Source organism: Engystomops pustulosus, chromosome 1 (assembly GCF_040894005.1).
Source record: "Engystomops pustulosus chromosome 1, aEngPut4.maternal, whole genome shotgun sequence".
Classification (NCBI taxonomy): Eukaryota; Metazoa; Chordata; class Amphibia; order Anura; family Leptodactylidae; genus Engystomops; species Engystomops pustulosus.
In genome coordinates, this window is record NC_092411.1 from 98,589,511 (window position 1) to 98,604,876 (window position 15,366).

At 37.2% G+C, this 15,366-nt stretch overlaps 1 long non-coding RNA gene across 1 annotated transcript; it reads right to left on the reverse strand.

Moving 5' to 3' along the window:
• Positions 1–372: 372 nt before the first annotated feature.
• LOC140078820 (uncharacterized) lies at positions 373–15,105 on the reverse strand. Its single transcript, XR_011849896.1, has 4 exons — positions 15,036–15,105; positions 5,666–5,713; positions 4,991–5,165; positions 373–563 (listed from the first exon to the last, which is right to left on the reverse strand). It is a non-coding gene; the product is annotated as an uncharacterized lncRNA (long non-coding RNA).
• Between the last annotated feature and the right edge of the window lie 261 nt (positions 15,106–15,366).

The window sequence follows — 15,366 nt, forward strand, 5'->3', positions numbered from 1 at the left end:
GAACTGGAGACATTGGTGACATTTGTTAACTCTTGACCATTGCTAGAAATATTCCATGGAACAGGGATGCTGATGGCCAGTGCTATTAGGATTGACAGTGTAAGCATCCAGTTGACTACATAAGACATTCTCTGTTTAAGTTGAGATAATAGGAGGTTTTTAAATGAGACAATATTAACATAATAAAATCCACAAAGACACACAGTTAACCAAAAACTGGAGAATATTGTGAAGAGCAGAAGGAAAGAGCATGTTGCATAGATCTTGTCTGAGAAGTACAGGTCACTCCACAGTAATAGTACTACATCAGTGGCAATGAGGGTGGACTGAAAAAATATATTGAATAATCCAAGTACAGAAAGGATCAGCTCTCTGGGGTTGATATTTGCTCCTCTGACTATATCCATACTGTGATTCAGTATGATAAATGCATTAGTAAAGAAGCCAACAAAAGAACTGGCAGACAGTGCAGTCAGAGATGTCACAACAAACAATGGCAGCATAGGTGGTCTTGTGTGACGTATCCCGTACAGTAAATGTATGTCCTCTGTAGGTATATTTATCTAGAGATAGAAATGAAAAGAAATTGTTATATCAATATATATAGTATAATACCAAAAGGAAACGATAGGAAGAGTGGAGAAAAAGTAGTTTTATTTTAGCAATAATATTGCTACAGTTGCAATAATAAAGAAGTTACCCTTTAAAGGAAACCTACCACTTGAAGTGGCAGGTTTCAGATGGAAATACCGAGCACCAGCTCAGGGTGAGCTGGTGCCGGAGCTTATTTTTGTTAGTGTTTTAAACCGCTGTATTGCGGTTTAAAACACTTTTTAAACTTTATAGCCGGCGCAGGCAGGTACGCGCTCGGCGCTTACCGTGCACGCGGCTCTCATTCACTTCCTATGTAGCCGCGCGCACGGTAAGCGCCGAGCGCGTACCTGCCTGCGCCGGCTATAAAGTTTAAATACAGAGGTTTAAAACACTAACAAAAATTAGCTCCGGCACCAGCTCACCCTGAGCTGATGCTCGGTATTTCCATCTGAAACCTGCCACTTCAAGTGGTAGGTTTCCTTTAAAGTAAACATGACTGCAGGTTTCATTTTGTTTCCAGAAAGAACCATACTTAATTGTGTAACATATTTTAGTTACATGTAACTTGTGTCTCTGTATACAATATAAAACACACAGAGGTACAGTATGAGTGCAAGGCTTACTATGAGCGGATCAGTGGATGCTCAGCAGTGGTTTGTACATTACACGGACACAACTGTCTGCAGCTTTACAATATTTGCTAAATTGTAAAACACAAGTAGACAAGGCAAATAGGCCACAGTGCAACACTTATTTATCAATCCACAACTGACAGGCTATGTAAAAACCAAATACAAAACATCTGCCTTCAACCAATCTGCCCCATACCTCCTTCCATTCAAATCACTGGGCCCTATTCTTAGCATTTTTCATACTTCTTTATTTTTTAAACAAGATTTTACCATTTACCCAAAACTGCACATTTCTTTGTTATTACCACCATGGCCAATGGATTCAATTTGCATAGTTGAATTTTAGTATATTTTGGGACAGAATAACCAGTGGAAAAGTTCGAGATCAATAACTCAAAAACGATCTGTTATTTAATTTCAAAACCTGGATCTAGGGACAATTCCAAAACAAATGAAGACAATCTACTCCATTGTTTCAGTATTTTGCACAGAGCACAATGTTTGAGTATCTGTGCACAAAATGGTCATATAAAATAATGACACACATTAAAAGATGAGTGTTGAATATTCTGAAATATTTCCAACAACTGTTCTGACAGCAAATCCCCTACGTCATACTCCTACCATTTACACTTAACATTATCCCATTAATTACTGTATGGAAAGACAAAGGGACTTTGCGTTTTTTTGAGTCTCTGCGTCTTTCCCTACCCTAACACAATCATCACCATGATGTTGTTCTTGTAAGTATGTATGAATAAAGTGGATTAATGAAGAAGATTTTGGCGAGTGCCGGTCTTTCGTAAGGATCTAACACAGAGGTGAATCCCCATACAGGCGGTCCCCTACTTAAGGACACCTGACTTACAGACGGACCCCTCTACCCACTGTGACCTCTAGTAAAGCTCTCTGGATGCTTTACTATAGTTCCAGGCTGTAATGAAGCTTTATTGATAATCCTTGGTCCAATTACAGAATTTCAAAACTCCTATTGTCACTGTGGCAAAAAATAATTTTGTCTGGATCTACAATAATAAAATATAAAGTTTTGACTTACATATAAATTCAACTTAAGAAAAACCCTATGGAACCTATCTTGTATGTAACCCAGGGACTGCCTGTACTTCCCATTTATTCACCATCGTGTTACCAAAATTTCAAAACACTTTATGTTATTTGCAACTCTTTATTTTTGTACTAACAAAATCAAAGCCCCTGGCGCCTTCCTTTGTGTTAACTAATTCATGTGTGACTCCAACAATGTGTGACATCCCTTCAAATTGGGTATCCTAAACTACCTTCCATGCAAGGTTTCAATAAATATCTTAGTTTTATTCTTATAAGTTTGCTTTCCCAATTTAAATCTAGTAGCCTCTTAATTGGCTTAAACAGTCAATCCTCAATTGAAATCGAAAAGGCAGACACATTGGGGGAAATCCATTAAGACTGGCTTTAGACCAGTTCTGATCTGGCACATTTTTCTGATAGAGACTATAGTAAATTCAGTAGGCTGGATATTAATGACCCTGCCCATCCACTGCCGTCTCGCTCCCCAACAAGCCCAAAGTGGTTTGTGGGTTTACAAGCAAGTAAACTGGTGAGGAGGGGGAGATTTATGTGCCTTGCCAGAAGTGAATCTCCCCATTGTTTAATAGTTGGGGTGACTCTGTTACTTTTACTATTCCAATCTTTTCTGCCTTAGATAGCAGCTTATGTTGTAATAAAATATATATTGTATTACATTGATAGATCCTCACTTTTTCCAGTCTAGTTAAGAACATTGGGGTATTTATTATCTACTTTCAAATGGAAAACTGGTGGTAATTGTTTCCCCCTTGCTGCTCCTGTGGTGCCTTAACTTTGAAATGTCAGTGCCACGATATTGGTGCTTTTCCAACACTCACGACTTTTTCATTTTTGGGTTGAAAATTGTTGCATTGCTTGTGAATCCGACACTTTTCTGGCGCATCTAATTTTCTGACTCTTTTTGTGGCACAATTTTTGCCGAACAATTACAGCTCCACAAAGCTGGTCTAGGGAGTTCTATTTCACCTTCATAAATTGGGAGACTATTCTAAACCTTTTTGTTTGTGCCCCAAATCATTAATCCCTTGCGCCACCAACTTAAATCCCACTGAATATTATAGCACACTTCCTGCGCCCAAATTGATAAATGTCTGTCATTGTGACTAAAGCTAGAAGCAGGAAAAAGCTGTGTACTAGCACATCATACCACTATCATACCTTGTAACATTTTGTCATCCAAATGGCAAATTCTATAGAGTACAAAGTGAATATCATTCTGTGAAAGAGAATAATAATTTCTTGTTTTGAGGACTTCATCCACTGAAGGTTGGCAAGAATATCAATGTAAAATCCAGGATCAGAAATACCAACCTTTTCCTCGAGATGTTGTAAAGCGAATAGCATAGTTAAGGTCAAGTTGGTAAGTACCTGATGACACTTCATGTCAGAGGACACTATTTCACAAATAGCCGAGAGGAATAAAAAGTAATACTTGTTCAATGGGGAATATCTGTATTTCCTATTTTTTCATTCACCTTCAAATTATCATATCAAGGAAAATGTAAGACAATGGCAAGGATATAGTTAAGCACAAGATGTAACAGTTTAAGGTAATAATCCGTTTACTTCTCTTTTGACCCAAATCCTATTTATATCATAAATAATAAATGAGCTATGAATAAAACCTGCTAATTTATCTAAATCTATACATATACGGCAAACACATTTTGATTAAGGCTACATATAGATTCATTTCTATGGGCTCACCCAGTTGGCTATGGTTTTCAAGAAAACTAATGATTTAAGTTATTTTATTGCTTTATTTTTGTTTTTTAAAAGTGCATCGACGTGCACATAGAAACACATTTCTGAAAAAATAGATTTTGTTTCCAACCTGGTAAATATGCTAAAAAAATCCTTAGTTTAAATGATATTCAATACAATTATTTTATACAAATTATATGAAGGTTGACTTTTTTTGGTGCATTGCAAGTTTTGCGCCTTGTTGGGGGCATTAGTTTATCGTCAGAAAGACACATTTATCTTCTATCCTGATGTGCTAAATGTCGACAAATGGCATTCATCTTTTTAAATTGTGTAAAATTTGTGACATTTTTTGGAGCAAAAAACTCCAGATGAAACCATACTTAAGGAAAACTTAGAAAATGGAAAGATGGGACTTAAGACATTTGTGTGACATTGTTGAGACATTTGTAACAAATGCTGAAAACAGATATCTGATAAAAAGTGAGATTGATAAATGATCAAAGTAGCAGATGGAAAAAAGACAGAAGGCAAAAACAAACAGAGATATGATAAATGACCCCCAAAAGTGCCATCTTTTAGTCTTATTTTGCCTCCTGAATCAAATTTTGCAAGGACCCCATTACAGAATGGTATAGGGACCAATAAATGGCTGTAGGACCATTTGTTTTAATACAAACCTTGAATAGTAGTTGTGCCTACAGGACACCCATATAAGGTGAGCAGTTAACATGTTCGCACAACACCAGTGGTAGCAACACAAGGGAACACTCTTTTTTTTTCTTTTACATTAGAAAGGTCTTTCTAATAGATTCATACCCATATTGCATAGATATTGGCATGCTCCTAAAAAACATTCTAGTGGAGAATGTCTAATGAGACGTCATACGGCAACACAGAGAGTGATAACAGGGTATGTACCATGTTTAACATTTTTATATGTACGTAATGTAATAATTTGCTTTTAGCCTTACCTTCAAGTGTTCTGTTCATCTTTTTGTTGCTGCACCTGCCTTTTATATACCAATGAGCTGTAATTATAAAAAAAGGCTACAGGTGCTCCTAATTGGCTTAATTATACATGCAATCATGTTGGATGGCCAATGAATAATCCAAATCCTAAAGGATTATGAGGTGTACTGCCTTGTCCTGAAACAAGAATAACAAAGCAAATCAATAAATTTATACAGTGGAATTTCAAAATCCCTGATTCACATAAATATATTCTCTTTCCTACTTTCCGCATGTTTTTGAATATACTGATTCATGCTACAGATGAGTGAACATTTTATTTACTGAAATTCCCCTTTCCTTATAATTCAATGGGAGTCAATACAAATGTAAGTTAAGACACCTTGCACTGCAGAATTCTATCTACAAAAACTTGCAAAAGAGGGCATCCATGACATTTTGGTCTCACTTGCGCAGAAAAAAAATGCAACATTTAGAATATTTACACTACTTATTAAAGTTATTTGTATTGGGTGGAAAACTGGGCACTTTTTTCTGTTCAGTGACATAATAGTCTCAAATTTTGTAGGAATAATATTCCAATTGATTTGTAGGGTAAACAGTAGATTAACACTTCAGAACAAATTTAGAGGGGTTGTCCGGTAATATGGGGTCCTTAAAAATAAAAAGTAAGTTACCTTTCTCTCCCACTCTCGTTCCCCGGCTGCTCTGCTTGTCACTGCTGCCTGAAGTAAAATAAGATGCACTTATCTTTCCTTGACATGCATTCATAAATCATCATTTCCAAATTGCAGCCACTTCTACATTTAGACTTTTGGCTGTGTGGTGATTCCTAGGACTGTTCACATTTTGTACATGTCATCTGCTGTCTGTTTGTATCTCACATTACATGGCTTCTATGTCAATCGATGAAAGATGGTCAGTGAAGTTGTTAATACTGAATATCAATCTACACATGCATAGTAAAATTATATTAGCAGTGGTCTTTCATTAAAGGAAACCTACCATTTGATTTGATGAATTATGAAGCAAACATACCTTGAGAATGCTGTAGCTAAACTGATGCAGGATCATATCTTGGTTAATCACTGTGCTGTGTGGTTTTGCTGATAAAACATATATAACATTATGATAATGAAGCTTTGTGGCTTCTATGTCTGCTCTGGCACGTGCTTTCCCGCTTCTCATAGCAGGAGAGTTTCTCTTTGTTTGCATCATCATCTCCTGCAGTTTTCTTCCTGCCAGACAAAATAATTAATTGCTGCATCATCCCCCAGCCTCTGTGTATGAGTGGTCCAGTTCAAGTCGATTAGTGCTTGACTACTCATGCTTAGTCATTCTTTACTTAGCAGCAATTTGTATTTCCAAACTCCACCTTTCCCAAGGTCCTGAATGTTATAATTGTTTTTTCAGCAAAACCACTCAGCTCAGGAATTAACCAAGACATGATCCTGCATTCCGACTTTTCACATGTGATATCGCCCTCCGATATCGTTAAAGATGGTGAAGATCGCCACTCCCTGTGACATCATCGGGGGCCGGTGATTGGCTGTCATGACAGCTTTGACTTCTTAGAAGTCATATAAATAAAATATAAAAAATTCAATTAAAAGTGATCAAAAGGCCGTACAGTCCTAAAAATAGAAGCATTGAAAATGTCAACAAAAGTCACAAAAAACACCCACCGTTCTGTACAGCGAAGTATGAAAAAGTAATTAGCACCAACAGATGGCAAAATAATAAAATAAAATTTTTTTTTTGTAAATGTACGAAAACATTCCAAAACCTATACAAATTTTATATCCCCATGATCACACCGACCCAAAGAATAAAGTACACATTTCATTTGGGGCGCACAGTGAAAGCTGTAAAATCGAAGCCCACAAGAAAACGGTGCATTTGGAATTTTTTTTCCAGCTTCCCAGTACACGGCATGGAATATAAAATGAAGTGCAATTTGTTACGAAGAAAACAAGCCCTTACACAGCTCTTTACATAGAAGAATAAAAAGTTATAGATTTTTGAAGGTGGGGAGTGAAAAATGGAAACGCAAAAACATAAAAGGGTCTCGGCATTAAGGGGTTAAAAAATTTTATGGCTGTGACTGTCCCACAATGTTTCATTCCCAGCTGCCAATACTTTCTGAGCAGGCCATCCCTGCAATGCACCAATAGGCTGTGGAGAAAATCGGGTCTGCAGTATGCAATGCCATATTGCTTATTGCGTAGACAAGTAAGAATGTGCAAGGACCTTACATCTCTTTAACTGACTCTTTAAAATTCCCTCCCGACCCCCAGAAAACACAAACTTTTTTAAAACAACATTTTCAAAAAACCAAATCATTGTGAAAAAAAAAATTGGAAAAACAATTTTTTTTTTGCAAAAATTAAAACTATTTACAAAACATAAACCACACAACCCTATTGCAGGGTAATTGCCCTGATTAGTGTTGAGCGGACCAAAAATGCATCTGAATACCCATTGGGGCAGATTTATCAAGCTGTCCGAAAGTCAAAATATTCTCAGTTGCCCATGGCAACCAATCACAGCTTCCCTTTAAAATATTCATGAGCACTGGTGAAAAAAAAGCTGAGCTGTAATTGGTTGCCTTGGGAACCTAGGAATGTTTTGACTTTCAGACAGCTTGATAAATCTGCCCCATTGTGTATTTCATGGCAGTGTCGGGAAGGCCAGCTTTTTCCAATAGTGACCAGTGGCAACTAATGGGTCGCCCACGTGCTGAATCGGGGCTTTAAAGCTAAAATAATATTCTTCATTCCAGCACTGGAGCTCATGATAGAAATATGAGAGAATGCACTAGTGTTGGAGTTCTAAGTGGAGGTTACAGGTGACTATAGGAGATTACAGATGTGGCATGCCTCATTCATTACAGTTTCTCTGAAAATGTTGGTGTTTAGTCTTCTCCTGTTTTCTTTGATGGATTATATTCAGTGTAAATCTGATAAGCCCTCAATGGAGAATGACCACTATTCAAGGGACAAACCTCTTTTACTAATGATGGCAAAATATGCAAGCTGCGCGATTGATTTACTGAAAAGCTCTAGCCTTGAATCCATTGCTCTAGCTCAGGGGTTGTTGCAGTCTTGAGAAAACAATTGGTATATAACGCTTCTCCCTCTCTCTATTGGGGATGCAGCTTAATTGTTTGGTCAAGTAGTAACCAAAACTGATCCATATGATAAACATACTGCAGAACACAAATGAATAGAATTCTGGCACAGAAAAATTTCATGCAAATATTTGATCCACGCATTACTGCACTCTATTCACTGACAAGATCGACTTTACAATCTAGATGTTCCTGAGCCCTATTCACTGAGCACTTTGTATTACTGCGTGCTACCCTGTTTCCCCGAAAATAAGACAGTGTCTTATATTAATTTTTGCTCCCAAAGAGGCACTAGGTCTTATTTTAGGGGATGTCTTATTTTTCCATGAACAAGAATTTACATTTATCATTGAACAAAAAATCTACTTCTCTAACATTCTTATAACTCTCCAAACTCTGAATTTCATGCTGTATTTCTTGTGACTCCATTTCTATTAGAATCATTGGCCCTAATCTCTCATATTTAGTAAAAGCACTTTCCATAATTGATCCCTTCTTATCCTTGTAGCTGCTGGTATCATATTTGCAGCACAACAGTCATTGATTTAATTCAATGATTTCTTCTCCATGTCACAACCTTCTACAGCATCTAAAAGATTTACTAATACTAATGTACGGCGTGGGGGAAGCTTCTCCAATGACTGACACTAGGTCTTATTTTCAGGGGAGGCCTTCTATTTCTGAGCCTTAACAAAATTGTACTAGGTCTTATTTTTGGGGGATGTCTTATTTTAGGGGAAACAGGGTAGTAACTGAGAAGAGAACTTTTCAAGATATTGCAGGATGATGCAGTAAATGCAAATGTTCCTGCCTGTTCTTGCCATGTATTGCTGTATAGCCTCTATAATCAATAAGAATATGCCTTCACTATAGGTGCCAATGCAGATCTAATTATAGAGCAATTATTTTAGATTTCCCCAGGTCCCTAATAAAAGTAGGTACCTCTATACACCTAAATTCCCTGCAAAAGGCAATTACTTGTTTTTTAGAAGTCTCTGCTTATTTGACTGACCCTATGACAAGCAACAACCTTCCCCTAGCTGTCTATTGAGTGTAATGGCGCCTGGATATGTGACCCTATTCTTATACTACAAAGTACTGCAGTCGGCCAATGACAGGTATGACACATGACATGCCTGTGGTTGCTTAGGGGCTGTAATCTGCTTGATTGGCAGCTTCAGCAGTCAACACAGACCTGGATCCCGAATAGAAGTGATTGTTCGGTCTCCAGGGCCCTGGGTGCCGAACCTACCAAATTCGGTACAGACCCGCACTGTGTACTTCAGGTTCACTATATATAATTCCATGGTTGTTTTTTTGTTGTCAAGTCATTTGTTCTGATCCCTAAATTGTATGACTTGAAGGACTAAAATGAAACCTGAGAGTAAATATGTTTGCCCCTAGTGTTGGTTTCAGTGCATAATTGATATATTATTTGACAGTTCAGACACTTTGAAAAGACAACTGAAATAGGAACTTCTTGTAATTCCTTAATTCAATTATACTGAGACTAAGACAAAGAGTAAATTACAACTTTTTTATTATTAAAAACACATAAAATTTTCATACATACACTTGAACAATAGAGATAGACTTCAGTTATACTTTGATTACTGAACTGCAAAAGATCTTAAACACTCTATTCCACACTCTCTGCACTGCATATATCAAATTCATAACTACAATATGTCATAATGTTTTTCATGTTGTGCTTCTCCAAACTTTATAAAGAATGAAAAGAGTACATAATTTGTCTTGCTTTCTGTGCGTGTGTAAAGGTTCTGTTGTTGGATACATTGACTGCCATTTGTTCTGGAAATGCATGTACCACATATCTGTGGTACCTGACCAATGTAATCCCTATCCATTTAATTATTCTGTTTCTGTACAGGAAGATTGTGACTTTTTTATTATTTGCAGATAAATAAATTTGAATGCAAGTGTGATGGTTCATGTTATCGCTTTTATGTCTTCTCTTGGTGACATCCTCTTTTTAAACACAATAGAGTTAGAAAACTTTACAAATGTACTCTTCAATTTTGGACTTCCAAGAATCAAAATGACTGACTGCACAGGTGAGTAAGCATATATGACAACCAGACAGACAGAAAACCATATACTATCAACCTCGAATATGGCCATGATTAATAATATTTGTGAAACATAAAAGCTGATATATAACAAAAGAAGAGAGGTGACAGTGCGGGCTGCAGATACACTTGCATCCACACTTTGCACATTCATTCCACCTTTATTTTTCCCAAGATGCTTTGCATGGAGACAAAGAGTTTTAATGATGAGAATGTTTGAAATGGCTACCAGTACAAGAGGTATACAGCAACCAATTATACTGGTGACCAGCAAGTATTGAAGACTCATGTGTGGTTTACACTCTTGTGAGGTTGAATTGTCAGTGATGCCGGTAACATTTTCATAGACCTGTGAGGTATAGTCCTCTTTCTCAATATTCCATGCAACTGGAACACTAATAACCGTAGACAAGAGGACAGAGGAGAACAGCATCCAAGGGACAACGTTAGAAATATTTTGCTTCAGACGCATAAACAAGGTTTTCTCAAATGTAACCAGCATTACATAGTAGAAACCACAGAGGCAGAACGTAAACCAGAAGCTGGAGAATATTGTGAAGAGCAGAAGAATGGAGAAGATGGTGTAAAATTTGTCAGAGAAATACAGATCACTCCAAAGATAGAGAACAGTGTCATTGGCCACCATGCTACACTGGTAAGCAATATTAAAAAGACCTAATGTAGACAGGATCAGTTCTCTGGGATTAATATTTCTTCCTTTGGCTCTGTCCATCCCATGAGCCACAATGATAAAGGAATTAGTAACAAATCCAATCACTGTGCTGATAGCCAAAGCACACAAAGAAAGAAGAATGAATGCAGGCAGCATTGTCCCGGAATCTGTCTCTGTCTTTTCACTTTTCCATTTCAGCAGGTGCACCCGTCTTAAAAATGAACAAAGCTATAAAACCATAAAAGACATGCTACATAAGTTTAGAAAAGTATCTATCCAAAATTTTATTCATTATGAAATAAAAAGGTAATAAAGATTTAACTGTATTTACTATTTAAAGTGAACCTGTCACCACACTAACCACCCCCAAAGCTCTTTCTGTAAATATGTACGTCCCCTGGAGGTGTTTTTAGCATAATTTTAGATTTAAGCTTGAATGAAAAATCGTCTTTTATTCTTTTGTAGGAAGCAGTCCAACAATTCTGCCTCCTGTAGTCAATCTGCTCTGCCTACTCCATGCATCTGGCCCAGCTCTGCCTCCTAGATCTTCAGATAGCCAGAGAATGACATCACAATTAGGAGACAGTTTTGGGAATACAGCTGTATGGAGTGGGCAGAGAAGCCTAAAGGCAGGAGGCGGGGTTACTTGATTGCAGGAGGCGAGGGCTACCTGACTGCAGGAGGCGGGGGTCACCTGACTGCAGGAGGTGGAGTTTCCTGACTGCAGGAGGCTGGGTTTCCTGATCGTCTGACTACATCATACAAAAGAATAAAATATGATTTTTCATTCATGCTGCAACCTTGAAATATGCAAAAACACCTCGAGGGTACATACATATTACAGAAGAAGGTACTGGTAGTGGGCTTGGGAGGTTAGTGTGGTGACAAGTTTACTTTAAACTACTTTCAACAGTGTACCAATACTCAAGTAAGATACACCTTTTTTTACCATTTTTTACCATTTAGGGTAGAAATTTCTATTTTGGATCATGTAGTCCTGCACTTTGATGTTGGTAAATGAAATATGTGACCGGTTTTGACAATAATAAACTGCAGATGTGTTGGGTATAGAGCCTGAAAAGCTTTGAAAACATACCTTTGTGTGTGATAAGTATCAGCAGGATTGTACAAAATTATTTTTTTCAGCCTGAAGAGCTTTCTGCTGCTTGCACTGTTTCACATCAACGCACCTCTGCTCCGAGTTACTGCTTTAAGTATCCAGCCAAACTACTGATACAGCTTCTCTACTACTCTGAGCAGAAAGATGGGGCTGTGGAGCAGCACAAAGAGCAGAAAAGTCTTCAGGCTTCCCAGAGTCGTAGAGCTGGATTATATCCTTACTTTTCACATTCACTACTAACAACATACACAAAGGTTTGGTGACACAGTTCTCCAGGGCAGCTTACTAACACTGTCTGCAGCTTTCTATGGTCAAAACTGCTGACAGACTCCTTTCAAGCTAGTAAAAGTATGGGGTTTACTTGTCTAGCTATATGATACCTAACCCAAAATACATGTCATATATATTTTAGAAGTTAATTAGGAAACTTACCAGGTGGTACCTGTAGAGGACAATCACAAATGTAACTGAGCAATAAGGACTTAATAAAAGTTCACTATTCAATAGGTGTATATTATGTGAAAGTTTCCTCGTATAAAGTCTTAGTATTGTATATCTTACAATGTTAATTGTTAAAATGTCCTTTTTTGTGATAGAGTTTGAGCCATGGTTTATAATTATATGATTGATCAATAGTAATCCATTTCCATCCAGAAACAAATCAGAGGAGAATTTATAAGAATATGATGACCTGTAATTATATGAAGGGACTTAATAAACCATCTGCCATAAGTTCCGGAGGTTTAACATAAATTGTTGTTAGCATAACATACTATTGCTACCAAATGTTTCAATAAACAATGTTATTTTTTCTGGTTATAAAAAAAAATAAAAATACAAATTTGCACTTGACTAACATAGTAACTTGGGTTCCAGTATTTTAACAGTTCCCAAAAGTCATAGGGGCACATTTACTAAGAGTAGTGCAAACTGCACTAAATGCAGTTTTCCTGTGTATAGTGCAGGGTGCGCCAGATTCATGATGTCTGGCGCCCTTTCTTCATGAATATGGCGCTCCCTGAACTGCCCCGACAGAGTGCACCGCTTTTTTCCAGTGTATCTTTAACATAGGGCTTGCGACACAATTCTGTTGGACTCTGCATGATAAATTTGGCGCATGGTCCAACAGAGCCCCGGAAGGCCCCCCAATTTGTGTTGCATGTCGGCTAGCACAGCTGCGCCACAAAACGATTGCATGTTAATGCAAAATTGTGGCACAGACACTTCTTAAATACCTGTGCAAGCAGTTTGCACCTAAAAGAACGTGCAAAGTCCACCAGAAAACTGGCGCGTAGACCTTGGTAAATGTGCCACAATATGCAACCATAACATAGCAAATCCATGTTCAGCTTGGCATTTAATGCTAAATGATGAGCGTTAGCAAAAACTTCTAACAATTATATCAGAAGTGTTGATTTTTTTAACATCTTTTCTAGCCACAGGATAGGGCATAAGTTACATAGGTACTGCATCAAGTTCAACCAAGCAAGACAAGGGAAGGGATTTAAATTACAGATCAGGATATTGTAACATATGTTCCAATGAACATGTGTTCCAATTCCTTATCCAATCCTTTTGGACTGCTATATAGTGGTCTTGTGCAAACCCATATAAGAAAATGGAGAACTGTTCATCTATCCATATGGTAACTATGTATCCCCGAATTTGCCCGATTGCTGGGGGTCTAAGCAAATGGAATCCCACAGTTCTATAACTTATTACTTATTCTGTAGATTCCGGATAAGTAACTTCCAAGGGACAACCCTTTTAGGAACCTTCTAGTCAAAAGCCATATTTATTCACAATACTGTAGCAATAGAACAGTAATTTACCATAACAAAAAACAGGTTTAGGGAAGTGCAAGGCATAATAATAATAAATCTTTATATAAATAGCACCATTCCCCAGCGTATTATTTTCAAATGTTTTGAAAAAAAATAATTTTAAACAGTTTAATGTAAGAGTTTAATATGAACTCACTTTATGTGAAACACAAACGAGGTTTTATGCCCTAATCCCCTCCAACCTCTTACTCTTTCATGTGCTACGAGGAGGCTTTTACAAGATCCTTGCAATGGATCTTTCTCAGCAACAATAGTAAGAATCACAAATGCTAATAACACATGGATAATCCACACTCTCCAAAATATGTGAAGATGGTCAATATGACAAATAGATGACATGTCTATTTCCCACTGGAGATTCTGTAAAGAAGAGTAATATACTGTAATGGAACCATACATATATTTAATTGCACAAACATTGTTTTCAGACTTGTCTCTTCATTGAATACAATGATAAATGATATTTAATAAATATTTACTAAATAAACAGTCTACAGGTTTCAGTGAATTAATAGCAATCATTCTTCTGGAGAGTCTAGTTTAAAAACAAATTTTTATAAATCAAATAATTCACAATAAGCGTCTTGGTAAAGCATACATTTTATATGAAGGGCATATAATTAAGGCTATCTATTGTTCTGTTCTGCTATAGGAGCAGAAAAAGAAAAATAATGGAAAAACAGATATATAAAATGCCCAGGTCTGCATCCAGTAAAGTAAACTTTTATCTAACTTATCTTTTTTTCGAAAAAGCTAGTATTACTATAAAAACACTTTGGTAATGTGTTTGTGGCCCTTTGGCACTATGCTTTATGGGGACATTGGGAGCCAGAAAAAGGGCTCCTAATGTCAGGTTCCCTTTAAGTTACTAAATATGGTAATTATTGGCAACAAACCAACTACAGGACCTCCTTATGGACCTGTGGTATATTGATCCAAATCAGGCTACCAAGATGATTTGGAATACTTAACCACTGGTCTATAAGGACCAATAAGTAGTTTATTGTCCCAGACCACCTCAACAGGAATTGCACTCAAATGATCATTAATATTTACAAGAACGTATTTCCATTACCTTACACATACTATTGATAGTTATACAAATATAGTACCTATATCTACCAAACTATTAGGCATATGAAAAGAGTCACATACATACAAGTGCCAGCTCATAAAAGGAGCATGCTCACCAATTCCTTACTTCTCTAGAACTATGTAAATCATACAGTAGTAAGGGCTGTATGTAGAGGGCTCACGGGCTCCACAACTGACACCTGCCTCTAACTGCTGCGGTTGTTGCTGGCAGAGATCACCGCAGTTAAACTGTTTGATGCCACAGTCAAACCCGACAGTGGCACATAACAGTGCTTTACCTTGTTACCAACATCTTAAAATGCAGAGTGGAGCTCCCCTTGACGTCATCGGAGGGCACTGATCAGCTGGGCTCCCACAGCTTTCAGTAGCATATCTACATTGAAGTCTGTCTTACACAGAATTGTAATATAGAAACAGTACATGTAC